We start from the raw sequence: 15,017 nt of genomic DNA, 5'->3' as shown, positions 1-15,017 counted from the left end.
AGGTGTAGTTACTTCTGCAAATGACACAGGTGCGGGAGCAAAAGGAACAAACATTTTGGAAATGAAAAAAGATAGGTCACTTGATATTGCCAGGCTCATGGTGTAATTCGAGGAAATTATTATAGGAAACATAAGCCCTGTTAGGATAGTCGCATACCAGGATGATGAATTGCTGTACATCTGTAAAGATATTACAAGACGTGCTCGAAACACACATCAAAATTGGCACAAAAATACGGAGTGGATGTACAACGATGGAAAACATTGCAAAAATCTTATATTCTAGACTTCAGTGACAAGGACATTGAACATATTAGACCTTCAGGAATGAGGTTGCAGATTACAGAATTACTGACTATTCTCAGGAAATGGGGAGAGCTAGAAAAATGGGAAAGTCGATCGGCCAAATAAAAGAAAACCAAGTGGGTCACCATGCAAATGATTCCAGTTTTCGAGGATGATGGGAGCGAGAGGGTAAGGATGCTTCCTATGAGAGATGTGCCTAGAAGGGGATATATCCATATGCCCTGGACGAAACCAGACATATTGTTCTTTACAAATGATTTCCCAAAATTGAAAGAGAATCCTGTTGAATGGTATAAACAAGTGGAATGGTTTGTGAAGGTTTCAAAGCTCTTGCTGAAGAATTTAGATACCTTGTTTGAAATTGTGCTCCACAGTGACTTGTGGGCAGAATGTAAAATTGCTGTTGATTGGACAGAAACAGAGCCAGCAAGGAATGCTCATACAGGTGTACCATCGCCTGAGGTGATGAAGACATATAACTAATCTATCATCTATTTGAAAGGGAAAATTTGCCCTAAAGAAATTGATTGGCAGAACAACCCTGGAGCTGAAAGAAACAGTTCATGCTTATTATGAAAGCTCTTGCAGGCATACAAGCAGTATAGTGGGATGGAAAATGTGTCCGAAAAGGTTATGGGACATTTTGTTTATCAGCAGTTTTTGTACAGATTGAGACCTGAGATAAGCAGCATGATTCAGCAACAAGTTGTTTGCAAACTAAATCCAGAGACAAAATACTTTGTTGTGCGAAATATTGTGGGGACAAAATAGACGTGAAACACGAGAAGCTCAAAGAGAACTATGATACCTCTGATGAAAGCAGTTCAGAAAGGCCAGGGTGGAACTGGTGTTGATCCCATGTTCATATTGCAGGGAGGTTATCAGCAACCCCCTATGATGCGAGGAGTGAGTAGCGGACAACAGCAGCGTATGCATCCACAGGGTAGAGGTTGAGGTGTTTCAATTTAAGTGCTGAAAAGGACCAATCTGTGTCATATTTACGGCAAGTTGGGGCATCGGAAACACAAATGTTGATTTAATCCGATTAATCAAGGAAATGGGTGACAGATACAGAATGTTGGTAATGCACAATCACAGGGAGATGGCATGATAGAGACTCAACAGGTTCATAGAAAAAGAAATCACAATGTGCCCCATGCCTCGATGCCTCAAATGAATGGTCCGGTTCAAAAATACAATTCCAATGAAGGGTTTCACACAGAGGGAGAAGTGTGGCGCAGCGGCCAGAGCAGCTGACTTCGGAGCATGGGGCTCGCAGTCTGATCCCCGGCGGCAGCTCAAATCAGCATCATGTGACTCTGGGCAATAGCTCACTTAAACTTCCTAACGGCCGCCAGCGCCTTGAAACCCTTAATGGGTGATATATTCACGTTTTACAAATAGGAATTATTATTTTCACACTGATTATTATTATTATTATTACGTTCTTGTAGAGCGCGACTGCCACCCCAAGGGTATCCTGGCGCTTGACCTTCAACGAATCATCAGATCTAACACACTACATTGCTCTCGGAAAGAGATCGGTCTTCAAATCTCTTTTAAAGGAAATTAGATCTTGCTTACTCCTTAGTGACAAGGGAAGAGTGTTCCACAACTTGGCGGCTGCAAAGCTAAACGCGCGGCCACCCATCCTTACTCTGACAAATTTAGGAACATTTATCAGGAACGCCGAGGAGGATCTTAGAGGTCTAGCGGCCTGATACCAGAAGAAAAGGGTTTGAAGTGGCAAAGGTCCCAGCTCATGCATCGCCCTGAAAACAATGCATGCGGCCTTGAAAAGAATCCGCTGCTGGACAGGCAGCCAGTGAAGCTCGGATAATGCTGCCGAAGATGACGCAGAACGTGGCCGAGCTAGGGCCAATTTGGCTGCCATGTTTTGAATCCTCTGCAACCTGGATACCAGAGACTTGGGACCCCCCAGAAGCAGCACGTTGCAGTAGTCTAGTCTACTGAGAATAGTACTACGCACCACCTCTACTCGAGCTCCCAAGGGGAGCAACGGCAAGACTTTACGTAGGGCTCGAAGTAGGCCCATACACGTTGCAATGGTCTTATTTACAGAGGCATCAAGCTGCAGACTAGGTTCAAACATGACAAATTACGGGCCGATTCAGCGGCTGTCACTGTGCCCACAATAGAAGCCGGCCAGAAATCCTTTGGCAGCGGGCGAGAGGGCCGGTCCAAGGAGCAATAAAGCACCTCGGTTTTTGCTCCGTTAAATTGGAGCAAATTAAGCCGAAGCCATTCTGCAGTTTCCGACATACACTGATGGAAAGTGTCCCTCGAAACCGCCTCCTTACCCTCAAAAGAAAAAATCAGTTGAGTGTCATCGGCGTAGTTGATGACTGAGATGCCGAATGATTTTATCAAACTGATTAGGGGACGGAGGTAAAGGTTAAAAAGGATCGGACTGATCGCGGACCCCTGTGGCACACCCTGCTTCACCTGACGTACGGCTGAGCGAAAAGGTGGTAGTGCCACTGCTTGTTGCCTATTACCAAGATAGGATTTTAGCCAGCCCAACGCCAAACCAGCAACACCCGCTCTCTGAAGGCGGTCCAAAAGGACAGCATGATCCACCGTGTCGAACGCGGCCGACATGTCCAGCAACACTAAAAATGCTGCCTTACCTGTGTCGACACGCGTTCGCAGATCATCCAACACGGTGATCAAGGCGGTCTCAGTCCCATGGGCTGGCCTGAATCCAAATTGGACTGCATCCAAACATGAGTTGGATTCTAAGAAATTAGATAGGGATCTTGTGACCAGCCTCTCTACAATTTTTATAGGAAATGGCAACAGCGAGATAGGCCTATAGCTAGCAGGACATAGCGGGTCCAAAGAAGCCTTTTGTAACAAAGGTGTCACTACAGCCAACTTCCAGCTGTCTGGGACCGAGGCTGTGGCCAATGACTGACAGCAGATGGTATACAGCGGTGGCAGCAGCTCTGTCTGGAAAGCCTTCCAGAACTTATGTGGTAAAGGGTCAAGTGGGGAACCCGATGACACACCATTAGCTAGTGTCTGGAATTCCTCCAAGGAAGGGGTAGGAAAGCAAAATAATTGCTGTTGCTCCCCTTTAGCATCCTCAACACTCGGAGAGCAAAGGGATTTCGATGGAGAAAACTTTACCAAGGCCGAATGGCCCGAGGTCGAGAGACCGCTTAGAATTAACTTAATTTTATCCTTTTATCCTCGAACGCAGAGGCCAACGAGTCACACAGTTCCTGAGATGCTACGGTGACTGGTACTGCACAGGCTGGACTGGCCAGATTGTTTACCAATTTGAAGAGGGTCTGTGGTTTATTAGAGGCTTTAGCCAGGGAATCTTCCAAGAACTTCGCCTTGGCCATCCTTAGATGGATTTTATATTCCCGCAAGGCCTGCTTATAGGCCGCACGGTCCGATTCCCCATATCCTCTCCTCCAAGCACGCTCCGCCTGCTTACAGCGAAGTTTCTGTTGGCTGAGATCGCTAGTAAACCAAGTGTTAACTCTCAGAGGTTTATTCTTGACCCTCTTTAAAGGGACCAATTTATCTAATGATGTCAGAATTTGCTGACTAAGGGCAGCATAGCTTTTGTCCACAGTCTCCTCCACCGAAAATGTTGTAGGCAGTAGTAAAGGTAAACTTGACCCCCTTAGCAGGCGAGACCATTGTCTACTAAATTTATGCCTGACCGGGCCATCTTCACTACGCAATTCTCCCGACAAAAGAATGGACATAAGGACCAAAGCACTGATGCAGGATCTAATGCAAATCAGGTTGTGTCCCAGCAATATTCTTTTATCCAATTAGATGACACAGACTCGGACCAGTCACAATGACGGTGCCTGAGAGGGGGGGAGGAATGTGTGTTCAGCACATCCTTAGAAGGAGACCAGAGGGGTCCCTATGTGGATAGCAAGGTGAATGGGATCCAATCTCATTTGTTGCTGACAATGGGCTGTAAAAACAACAGTCAATGACTGATGTCAAACCCAGTTACGGAATCTGTACCTGCGAAAATTGGATCCTTTTGAGGATCTACACAAATGTGTTGTGTGTGATTCAAGCCCAGTAAACTTATTGGGACAAGACCTGTTGTGCAAATTAAATTGCTCAATCTATTTCCCACTAGAAGGACTTGAGTTCCACACAAATGATGAGGATGTTGTCTTTAAATTGGCTAAACAGAAGACAGAAAGCATAGAATTGTCCCCCTTGCTAACAAGCAATGACTTGCCTTTGGAAGTAAGGGACACCGTATTTCCAGAGGTTTGGGATTTTAAATGCAAAGACATTGGGCTGATTAAAGATTTTGCTCTAGTAAACATTATGTAGGAGCCCAGTGCTGAATTTCCATGAATCACACAATACAATTTGAAACGATTGCAGGCATCACTCCTTTAATTGATTCAATGGTCAAGAAAGGAATCCTGAAGGAAACAATGGGGAGTCCATGTAACACTCCTATCATGGGTTTGCAGAAACCCAAAGGTAAACATTGAATTGTTCAGGACTTACGCAAAGTTAATCAGATCGTTGTCTCATGTTGTCCCGTGGTGCCAAATCCAGCAGCGATTTTATTCCAAATTCCATGTGAAATGGAATGGTTTTCGGTCATTGATTTGTGCCAAGCCTTCTTTTCCATTCCTTCGCATGACAGCCAGTATTGTTTCACTTTCCAGTTCGGCTGTTGCGTTTTGGCATGGTGCCAAGTTCCACAAGGGTATATGGAAAGCCTATTCATATTCAATCAGATTTTGAAGAAAAGCCCGGAACCCCTGGAAATGCCAATTCACTCTGTCCTCGTCCTGTACACTGATGACTTACTGGTAGTGTAAAGCACACAGAAGGCTTTCACACCCGATACCATTGCTTTACTGAATCATTTGGCTGTCAACGGACATAAGGTGTCATCATCCAAACTCCAATTTTGCCAAAGGACTGTTCTGTACTTTGGACATCATATTGAGGAAGGAGCAAGAAAGGTGTCTCAAAATAGGATCACTGCGATCCCGAATATGAGTCCAAGTACTCAAAACGAAGTCTGCATGTTTCTGGGAATGGTTGGAGATTGTCGACAATGGATTTCAAATTTTTCTTTGACAGCGAAACCTCTTCAGAGGCTGACACACAGACGTGTCTCACCCAATGCCCTGGGATGGTGATTGCATGCGCTTGTTTACCGAACTGCGAGAGAGTCTATGTCAAGCTTAAGCTTTGGGAATGCTCGACTATGACAAAAGCTGTACTTTGTTTTGCAGTGAGCGTGAGGGATGTGCATCGTCAGTACTGGCAGAGATGCATAGTACTGCACGCAGACCTGTAGCATACTTTTCAGCAACTTTTGATCCTGTTGCCACCGCACTGCTTGGATGTCTGAAATCTGTTGCAGCAACGTGTGTGAATTTGGAGCACAGCGAGAGCATTGTGATGGGACATTCACTTAAAGTGTATGTGCCCCCTTCTGTCAAGGTATTACCTACCCGGACTCAAACACAACACCTCAAAAACAACCGCCTCACCAGGTATGAGCAGATAATTCTGAGAGCAGAAAATGTGACTTTGTTGAGATGCATGAGTTTGAATCCCGCACCTTTGATGCCCCTTCCTAGAAATGAGGTTGTGATTGATGAGGCTGATCATGATTGCCTGGATGTGACTGACTTGTTTATTAAAACCTGTCCCGATATTATCGATACCCCTGTGCCTGAATCAGATCATGCGTTGTTTGTTGAAGGGTCCTGTTTGCACGATGCAGATAGGAATTCAAGAGCTGCTTATGCTGTATGTACAGTTGCGGGTGTGATGGAAGCCTCCTGGTTGCAGGGTATGTACTCTGCTCAGGTCACTGAACTGGTTGCCCTGATGCAAGCCTGTAACATATCTGACAAATTGCGAGTTACCGTCTTCACCGAGTCAAGACGGATTTGACATCATACCTGACTTGAAGTAATTGGGCGCACAGCGAGGATTCATGACCTTGTCAGGGTCTCCCATGAGGAACAGAGAGTGTGTGAGGAACCTCTTGCTATTGTTACATTGCTTGCCCAAATTGCATGAAGTGTGCAGCCCATCGGAAGGGCAATGATTATGTCACAGTCGGAAACCCCTTTGCGGATGAGGATGCACGCTATTGAGCTCTAAATTCTTATACATACAATGAGGATCCTCTGAGGGGGAACAATGATGTCACAGATTGCCAAATGTTGTTATCCACTGTAGAGACATCGGAGGAAGTGAAGGAATTACAGGATGAGGTACCAGAAACTGAAAAACAAGGATTGGTCAGAGCAGGAAGATGAGGTGTGGGTGTTCACTGATGGAAGTCCTGAACTACTTGATAGTTTGCTGCCTCCTATGGCTCTATACTATCCTGGTCCTGCACGTTGGGAGGAATGCTATGATGCGTCTCTTTCATAAGACATGGTGTAACCCAAAATTCAGATTAGTGGCAGAAGCCTTGTGTCATTGTTGCGTAGTGTGTCAACTACAAAATGTAGGGAAAAGAATGCCAGTTACCATGAGTCCTGTAGGGAAATCAGGAAGTCCTTTTATCCCAATGAAGCTCGAGTTTGTCAAGATGCCGGTTTGTAACGGTTTAAAATACACTCTTCGGATTGTGAGTGTGAGTGTGTGTGTGTGTGTTCGTTCGTTCTCAGGGAGGGAGGAGGCCTATCCAACGAGATGGAATGATAATCTCACAGTAGCTTTTGAGGGAGTTAATACCGTGTTTTGTACTTCTGACATCTTTGGAGTCAGACCGAGGGAGACACTTTAGCAAAGAGGTTCTAAAGATGTTATGTGCAGCATTACTAATTGATCAGAAGCTACATTGTGCTTATCGTCCAGAAGCCTCTATAATTGGTGAGCAAATAAATGGAAAATTGAAAACCAGATTGGCAAAAGTGTGTGCTTCTACTTCTCTGAGGTGGGCTGATGTGTTGCCTCTTATGTTGATGAGTTTGAGAAGTACCCAAGACAGAGGAACATGACTATCTCCTCACAAGATTATTATGTAGAGGGCCATGAAACAGCCTGCAGTTCCAGCCAATACATTGGTTAATTTTACAGATGATTTGGTACTCAATTACTGTAAAGGACCGGCTGATGTGGTACTTTCTATCTCTTAGCAGGTTGGGGAAGCTGCCACTTCACCTCAACAGGAGCAATGCCACTACCTTAATCCAGGCGCATGGGTCCTGGTAAAAAAAAACACATGCGCAAGTCGTGTTTGGAATCTTGTCGTGGGCCGTACCAGGTTATCCTGGTAACCACAACTGCTGTGAAGTGTGGTCTTCCAAATTGGGTGCATGCTGCCCATACTCACAGAGTCCCATGTCCTCTTGAGGATACAGTGCCCGTTTCAGATGTCACTGTGGTTACAGAGATAAAGCCCTCTCAGGTCAGCCAAACTGTATAGAGGGCTCCAGCGATTAGGATTCTGTGCACTGGATCTGAGGGAGACCAGAGAGTCAGCTCTTGTAGGCACTGAAGGGTCACAGGGGGAAAAGCTGGCTATGTGTAGTCCACCAAAGGGAACAGTGCACCTGAAATGCTAGTAGCACTTGGAGACTGTTGGCCCAGAAGTCAAGACAGACTGAGGCACATTCTAATAGAGAAGAGACCCACGTACAATTACAGAAGCCTCAAGTCAGTCAGAGCATAGCGACCATCAGTGAGAAGGTCCAAATGAGCAAGAGTACCAAGTCAGAAATACGCTGCACCTGAATGGACTTATCTGGCATTGAACAACTGGGAAAAAGCATTTCATACCTTTTGCTACAACAATCCGAGCCTGCATAAGCCACTGTGAGAAATCTCTGTGTTCCAGTTGAAATACTTAAAATAAATCTGCCAATAAAAGAACTTTTGCTGAAGAAATTTGCAACTTTCGAGAACTGTGCAATTGCTAAAAGGACCTGTATTAACTAAAAGAAAGTAGCTGAAGTCTTGAAAGGAACAATAGTCAGTTTCAAAAAAAACTTTATTCGATTCAGAACAAAAGAATCATAAAAGTCAAACAATTTCATTTACAGACATTATTTCAAATTCATTTTTAAAAGACAATCTTACAATTATAACACTAAACTGTTAAAATTCATTAGCTAAAATAATCACAAATGAAGACCCCATAACTTTTACTTCCAATCAAATTAGATGATTTCATAGATTCTTCGTGCCAGGGCATACATTGAAGGGCCGGTTGAAATAAATAAGAAAATCAGAAAATCACGATGCAATAATATACAATATACATAATCAAGGGTCAGCTTCATGGTGCCAGATTTAGCCGTACCGTTTTCTAATCAAAAGTGACACCCGTATAAAATTTAACATTGCACAGCAGACACCAGGTGAGGACAGAGATAGTAAATAATCATAACCCTCTTTATAATGGCATGGTTGCTTTTCCTTAAGGATCGGCTTAATAAACCTGATTCTCGGGTCCTTGTATAGGGAACAGAAAAGAACAATATGCATCGTGCTTTGGCTATCTTTGTCATTACAAGGACAGGGGGGCAGTCTCTCACACCAACCCCCCTGTTTAGGAAACGCAAAGAGAAAGTGCAGGATGTGTAACCTAAACCTTGTCAAGTAGAATCGCCATTGCACATGGTTTGTGAAGGATAAATAAAACTGGTGCTGCAAAGTAGCATAAGGGCTAACCAGGGAATTCACAAGCGGTGATTTCCAATAAGTTGTTTTGATTACAGCTTTGATGTCTCCCTGTGTATTTTCGGGGTTGTCAAAAATGTCACCCAGGCCTATTTTATGAAGCATTTCATTTACATAAGATAGCCAGGGGATCTGTTTCATGTTTGCCAGTTTTAAACAAGTGATTTATTTTTAGTTACTAGAGTTTCAAGGGAGTTGGCGTTAAGAGAGATAAGGTGTTCCAATTGGTCTAATTTTAGATTAACAATTTGAATTTTCTCTAAAACAGGCAGCAAAAGCATCTGAACCGATTTCTCAATTACCCCCAAGAGGCGGTCATTATTATTGGTGTTAAAAGAGAAAATTTTCTGTCCCGCGTCAACTGGGTGGGTGCCCTTTTGTTTAGTTGGATTTGTCGGAACTTTAGATGGCGCTGGCTTCGCTGACTTGGATCTGGTTCCTTTTCTATGATTTCCCCCTCTTTTACTTTTGTTCAGATTGTTTGGTTCCCGCTCACAGACTACTACATGATCTTGTATGTGGATGGGCCCATTACTGCTCAAATTGCCGTCTAAGGCGTTATCCCCCGTGATACCTGATGAAATAGGTATAAGAGTGAGTGTGGGTGCTTCAGTTTGGGAGTCCCCTGGGTCTGCTATCATGATTATCTGGGAGTCAGAGAGTGCCACTAGATTTGGACTAGCCTCTAGGTTGCTATCTGCACTTTTCTCGAGAGTGGGTGCCTTATTGGGGGTAATTTTAGAGGCAATATCTCCCAGGGATGAGCGTTTACCTGTTATTAGATCTAAGGACAAACGCTTTTCGGTAAGGGCTATTTCTTTTTCCAAGATCACAGTTGCCCGAGTTATAAAATCGTCTAAAGTTCCAGTTGCTTTCCCATTGTTCGTTTTTACGGTAACCTGTCTACCCTTCCCTGAGCGCAAGGACATCATGTGGGTTCTAGGAAACAACTAAATATATAGTGCTATAACTTACAATCAAACAGTTTAAAATAAGAGATCTGGGATGGAGAGGGAGAGCAGCCCAGGTGGAGCGGGCGCGGGTTCCTGGGACTCCTGGAAAATGGAGTCCCAGCCCTCTTGCTCGCAGCCCTCAGCCCCTGTTTTACCCCAACAGCAGCTTTAGCCCGGGAAGGAGAGCGCCCCTCTGCGAAGCAGGACCCGCACTGCGGGTTCCGCGAGGCGTGGAGAAAGTTGCAAAAGTGTCCTCAAGAAATCCAAGATGGCAATGGCAGGTTTGCTAGGAGGTCCCACGGAGTACGAGGCAAGCCGGTATTTGTTCACCCGGTCTTTGGGGGCGGGGGTGGGGAGGGAGGGAGAGCAGCCCGGGTGGAGCGGGCGCGGGTTCCTGGGACTCCTGAAAATGGAGTCCCAGCCCTCTTGCTCGCAGCCCTCAGCCCTCAACCCCTGTTTTATCCCAGCAGCTGCTTCAACCCGGGAAGGGAAGCGCCCCTCTGTGAAGCGAGACCCACACAGCGTGAAGGAAGTTGGAGTTAATGTCAACAAGCAAAGAAAGGGGGGAACAGAGAAGTGTAAAACGCTCCCACAGTGAGAGGCAACGGAAATGATCACAGTACCTTCATCAACAGTCCGAGTGGAGGGGCAGAATCCAGGAACATACAAGTTAGAGGGGTGGCCCTGCCCTGGCTCCGACTGGCGATGACGGGCAAGGACGGGCCCGCCCTTGGCCCGGGCTTCGCCCGGGCGCGGCCCGCGCCGCGAGGCTTTGCTGGCGCTTTTATGCGCGTCGCTGGTTGTTGCCGCCTCCATCCTGGGAGCTATGCCTCCTGGTAGGCGAAGTCCTGGTAAAAGTGCTGGTGCCTGAAGGTGCTTTGCGCGTCCCCTGGACACAGATAGTGAATCCCAGAATGGATGAGGGCTTGAATAATGTCTTTCCTTTATTTCTTGCTTCGGGTCAGAAAGTTAGCGCTCTTCCGGTTGCTCTCGCGTCCTCTCCAGAAACTTATTTTTGCTAACGCTATTAACATCTAATCCAAATTTATAAAAAGTTGTGAGGTCTGATTCTAGAGGCAATGGATTCTAATGAGTAGCATCGAAATGCAAATGTATATGTGCTTGCATACTTGCTATATTTTCTGGTTTATTGGTAATATTGCTTATAGTTTTTAATTTCCCCATCATATTTACACAAACAAGCCTGAGCCTACTTCTGTGCCTAAAAATAGTTTAGCGAACCATAATGAATTAAGCAATTTGGTTGACAAAATACAGCATGGAGATCAGTCTGTTGGTGATTTTTCAACAAATGTGTTTACAAAATTGTTGTACGAGTATGTCAGCACCATGGATGCTAGAGATTGTTATGTGCGCTTACAACGGTCTACAACAGTTTCTGAGGGGGTGACCTATCATCATCTACCCATAACATATGGCACTTCTTGTAGTGTGCTGACTTATTTTATGGCAAAGGACTATTTCAGTACTATTATCCTAACTATGAGCTAATCTTTTCCAAAGAGCCTGGGAGGAAACATTTCAATCCTGTGCCTGATACTAAAACAGCTGAAATTATGGGAGTATTTTTCAGGCCTACACAAAGTTTCGACACAGCTTATGCACACCCACAAAATCTAACATGCCTTGTCCTTAATGTAGAAAGGAATTTGTAAAGGGGAGACAGAGAGATTTTGGCCAAAGCTGGAAGTCATTCTAGGATAACATTCAGGGCACTTAGGGAACCAGATCTCAAAGCCCTTGGAAACCAAGCTGCTATGGTCCTAGATTGGTAACATAGAGGAAAGCTATGTATATTAAAGCGTAGAACTAAAGCGGATACTAATTTTGTTGGTTCCAGCAGATGTCACCACACATTCCAAGTTATGAAAAATTGTGGACTATTTTTGGGAGGTGTTGGTCCTGTATTCCCTGCAGTTTATTACATCTGTGGGGAAAATTCCTAGTACAGGCTGCCTAAGAAATAGTTATACCCAATGGAGGTTCTCATATGAGACTTACGAGATGCGCAAGTGCAGGAGAGATAGTAGGAGATTATATTTGGAGCCCTGATACCATCTGTTGGGGTGATACTAAATTCTCACAAAATACAGAAGCTGTCTACCCTGGTAGATAAGCTGTCTACTGAAACTTCTGGAGGATTCTTTTTAATAGGTACTGAAATGATTGCATGAGATCAATGGCTCCTCAAAACTGTCTTGCTTTAGGTGTCCTTCATGCAAAGGAAGGTGGGGTCTGTCAAATGCCGACGGTGCAACATTGTTCCAGACAAGAGTAAAGATTTAAAGGGTTACATTCAGAACATCACTCACCTTGAAAAGAACTTGAAAGATTTAAAAACAGATGTTGCTTGGGAATCAATTGAGAAAGGATTTTCCTCTATAGGTAAATGGCTTGCAAATCTGGGAAATGGATTGCTTGGTAAAATCTTGAAGCCCATCTTGATAATTGCATTATGAATACTTATGTTAGTTGTCATCTTTAAGGTCTATAGACGTTTGCATACTAAGAAAGAAACTAGAGGAATAAAAAGGAAACAATATTAAATAGATTTGGGGGATAGTCAATGTGGCTATTACGATGAGATGAAGGCTGTGGAAAACTCGTGATTAAAAAATATGAAGACTACAGAATTGTAATGTAAGACATCAGAAAATGTTTTTTTGGATTACTTCATTTACCAATTGGGGGCTTGATGAAGCAGATAAACTGCTGAATCCCTACTTGACACATGAAACTGATCTTGACACCTTTTGAGAGACAAATGACAAACCTGCACAGCGTGTACAATGTACGTTAAAAATTCATGAGAAATAGGTAATAGAGAAACTTTAGTTACTGCATTGTAAAAGCATGCAGAAGAGCGTAGATTCAATATAAATGCTTGTTTAAATATCATATGTTCTTCTTCTGCCATTTACTCTTCGTCTTCTTTTGAACCCTCCCACCCCCCCTATTCTGTGTAGTTTTTCTCTTCAATTTTACACTAATACCTGTATTGGCAATAGACTCTTTTGAGTCCATTACATTGTGCAGAACTTATATGTACGTTTGCCTTTAATTTTTCAATGGAAAATTACTAAACCAAAAAAAAACACACACACACAAATAAATATCATAAGTTTGTGTTTACCAAGCTTCCATGGTGTATTCTTTTAACATGGATTGGGAATTGTGAAAGTGAGGACTCATGTGTTATATAAGTTCTATTGATCCATTCTCTTTTGAATAATTATGTATGTGAAAAATTGACGGAACTAAATGCTAATTCAATTTAGGCGTGCATTTTCTTTTTCTTACTTGATTCTGTTTTCATGAGGTGACCCGGGAACTTGGGAAATTATATCACATGTTGGATTGACAAGAATGATATCAAAACCACTAAGGGAGGGTAGAGGCAAAGGGAGGTAGACTCGTCCTCCAAACTGAAACCCAATAACCAAAGAAGAGTCCCTCCTGCTAGAGAAAAATGGAGATGCAACCTCCTTGTAGGATGGGGAAAGAAAATTTTCTTTTAATTAACCCTCACCCACCAGGGTTGCCCCATGGTGGCATGCTTTATCATATGGTTCATCCCTGACCTTCTACGGACAGGGGCGTGTTACTACCTGCGAAGACACTGGAGCACTCCACAAACAAATGTCCCTTTACACCTATGTTGATTGGAATTATGGAGTGGGTTACTTATATATACAAAGAAAAGGTTAAAAATATCTAACTAGTGGGCAAAATAACTTTATTCACTCCCCTAGTCGATAAGTTAAAATCTGGGGATGTCAGGGAAACGCTGAAGGTATATGACCCACTGTTTCGCTGGTCTATTAGTTTCAAGCCCTACTCAAAGGCTTTTCTTCAGGACCAAAATGGAGGAATGCTTCCACTCCTAGAGTTGCATGGACTCATCATGAACACAATAAACAAAATGTGCAGAAATAAACGTTATACAGCACCTACTTGATCTGTTTAAATTTCAAAAATCCTACAGAGGTTGGGAGGGAAAGAAACAAAATAGTAAAAAAAATGTACAGCCCATGGCCATCTCAATGTTTAAAAATCATTATTGATTGTAATTGGTGAAAATAGTGATCAAAATAGTCCAAACACATGAGCACTCATATGCAATAAAAAGAGGGGAAAACTTACCCACCTAGATAAACTCTATATTTGGAAACAATGGCTCGCTGGGTGATACCATATATGAGGATTTGAAAGAGACTGATATCAAATAAAAACATTTTAAAGCCAGTGGGAGGGTGGGTGTTCCCTGGATTTTATGTGAAGTAGGTGTCTCACAGCTGCAATTTGTTACCTTAGAAGTCTAGGAAGAAGATGAAATGGAGGCCCAAATCAGTCGCGCAATTCAGTCTTGAGAAAGCAATGGGCAATATTACAGTAACTTGTTGTGGGAAGACCAAGAATGGGGAGAGAAAGATCCCAGCTGGAGAAAGGTATTTTTACCACTTTGTTAACTTGAAGGTGTAAAGTGTTGTCCAGCTTTGGCTCATATGTTAGCCATTATTGATTTGTTTCCAAAAATCATAATTTCAGTTTTATCAGGGTTATGATCGAGGAGTTTTCAAACATTATCAAACTATTTCAGGGAGGAACTCAGAGGATTACATTTGAGCTCAAGAACTATTAAAAATATAATTAATGTGTTATCCATGTAGTTGTAGCACATTTGTTAAAAACAAATTATATACACATTTCATTAAAGATAACAGAGTTTAGGTATATGATAAAAAGAAAGGGGGATGTGTGGACCCTTGTGTTTATGTTGCAGGCAGACATACTCAAAATGTGCTTTCTTTATTACACCAAAGGTGTTCAATGCATTTGATGAGGGTCACATGTTTTTTTTTTGTTGAAAACTTTATTTTTCGTTTTAATACAAACAATCAAATTCCACACCCCTCCCCCCGACATCAGAAAGAAGCAGTACATACAGGTCCAATCAGCAAACATATACATATGTGGTACCTTGGAGTGAGGCAGGCCACCTGCCACAGCGTGAGAGTAGCCGGGTCCGCCCCGCTCAGTGCCGCACAGGAT

Source organism: Triturus cristatus, chromosome 5_1 (assembly GCF_964204655.1).
Source record: "Triturus cristatus chromosome 5_1, aTriCri1.1, whole genome shotgun sequence".
NCBI lineage: Eukaryota > Metazoa > Chordata > Amphibia > Caudata > Salamandridae > Triturus > Triturus cristatus.
Note: the sequence above shows the minus strand (reverse complement) of the source record.